Source organism: Gavialis gangeticus, unplaced genomic scaffold (assembly GCF_001723915.1).
Source record: "Gavialis gangeticus isolate Ggan-Ray unplaced genomic scaffold, GavGan_comp1, whole genome shotgun sequence".
NCBI lineage: Eukaryota > Metazoa > Chordata > Crocodylia > Gavialidae > Gavialis > Gavialis gangeticus.
In genome coordinates, this window is record NW_017728992.1 from 158,983,744 (window position 1) to 158,986,054 (window position 2,311).

General features: G+C 43.2%; 1 protein-coding gene across 1 annotated transcript in view; it reads right to left on the bottom strand.

Annotated features, from left to right (window-relative positions):
- The window catches only part of RIDA (reactive intermediate imine deaminase A homolog), a 23,313-nt gene that overhangs the window by 20,619 nt on the left and 383 nt on the right, over positions 1-2,311 (bottom strand). The window lies entirely within an intron of this gene.

The following is a 2,311-nucleotide window of genomic DNA, read 5'->3' on the forward strand; positions in this document are numbered from 1 at the left end:
CAGTTCTGTGCGCCCCATTTCAGGAGGGATGTGGACAACCAAAGTCAGCTGGCCATTAGCAGGAGTCCAGAGCAAGACTCAAATCTTGGCCTCTGAAGCTGTAGCAAAACACCTTAACTACTCTGCCGCCATATCCCTCAGGGCCTTTGAATCCTGTTATATTAACTAATAAATCAGGAAAAAGCCGACCAACACTAATATCACTCTAACGACCTCATGGTGCCACCTTCTGTCCCCCCCTATGACTGCTTCCCCATATCAGTTCATAATCTAAAGATGTATCTATGCTGCCATAAAAAATGCAACAGCAGCTTGTCTATACCTGCAAGCTAGATTCAAACCAGCAGGCCCATGTACTGATCTCAGTGCTCCTGTGCCTACACTGCTCTCTCATTGCAACCCAATTGCCCAGGCATTTATTCTGTCACTTGGGTAGGTTTTGCAGCCAGCATAGGGGTCTCTGCTGCTGCAGCTAATACCGTTACTGGTGCCCAAACTAGCTATTTCAGAACTAGCTCAGCTATACCCATGCAAGCGGAAATCTCACTTCGACTGCAGTGTACATGTGCTGTCTCTTCAGAGCCAATTGTGTGTTTCAAGCTCTTATTCAGTCAGGATGTAAGCGTGTGCCTCAAGATACACAGATGCCCACGTCTACTGAAACTTGACAGAATAAATGCTAGAGCTGTAGGAAAGATTAGCTTTAGAAGACATGCTGCTTCCTTGCTCAGATTTAGTGAGTTAAGGCATGCATTCACTCAAAATGATACCTTACAGATAATTAAGTTCTCCTTATGCAACGGGCTGTTGATTAACACAAACGCAAATTATTCTTCACTCTTAAAACATTGCTGGGAAACAGATACTGAAGTTACTTTTAATTGACAGACGAGGAAAATGAAACACGGAGAAGTGAAACAAATAGGTCATCGAAAATAGGGCCAGAGAGCTGCAGCAAGGCCAGTAATAAAAACCTTCAACTTCAGCTCCCAATCTTGTGCTCAAGTTATTTTTCCTCTATTAGCATGCTCGTATTCTATGATAGAAGTATGTAGGCAGGCAAACTTCTTTGGGTAGATGCGATAGCTTTTATTAGACCAACTGAGTAATTGGAACAAAGTTCTTTGTAAGCTTTTGGGCACAAGCACCCTTCTTCAGGCATAACGTGTGCCAGAAAGCTTGCAAAGAACTTTGTTCCAACTACTCAGTTGGTCTAATAAAAGATATCACATGTACTCAAAGAACCTTGCCTACCTATGTTCTTAGACCAACACGGCTGCAACCAAAACCCTGCATGATAGAAATGCGGTACAATAGTTATTCTTTATGCAAGTACTTGCTCATTGGACTTTGGAAAGTTTTTTTGGCCCCACGTACTAAGCACCTTAGTATTCACGTCTTGCCTGTGACAAGCAGCAGCACTTTAAGAAAAACGTTCTTCACAGTAATCAGCAGTTCTAGTTTTGCCTTTTTAATATTAACATCAAGTATTTCATCTAATCCACAGCTGAAAATGGATGGCTGTGTTTAAGGAGAACGCAGTTAGTTGCATGCATGCAACCAAGAAACTGTCTGTCTTCCATCAGAAGTCTCACTATGTATAATCAGATGGCATGTTTCACTCCACTAGCCTACTGGTGCTTGAATTGGCTTCATATACAGGAGAGCAGTCGCTCTTTCTGCTTCTAGAATTTTAATGCTCCATATATCTGGAGGTTCCAACGCAGGACTGCTGCAGAGGGAAAGGCTTTAAAAATTGATTAGGATGAGTGACACTGTAAAGGGAGAGAGGGGAGTCAGAGAAAAAGTGGGGCCAGGTGCTAGTTACATCAATAAATGCACATCTGGAGGGGAGGATGAGACCCAGGAGAGACTGGATTTCAGAAGCTAGAAACAAGAGGTCAGCAGATCTTTCTTTACTCAACCTAAATGTGCACAAAGCCAGACCAACAAGCAGACTGTCTATGACCCCTACTGTTATGGCACTATGCACATTCAAATGGCAGGGAGGCGCTTCTGAGTCTGCAGGTAGATCCCTGACTCTCCTCAGAGACCCCACAAGTTCTTTGAAACTGGCATAAAAACGCTGTTGCCATTACGGATCACGAATCCTGTAGGAAGGAAGGCAGAAATCCCCGAGACCGGAGGCAAACATAAGGTGAGTGGCTCAAGCCACGTATCTTCCATGTATCAGGTATCCAAGGTGTAGCCACGTTGCTCTAGAGGAAAAAGCAATCAGGACTCGTAGTAGAGGAGATCTCTTTTAGTAGACCAACAAGATTTTTGCAAAGTTTTTTTTTTTTTTTTTTTT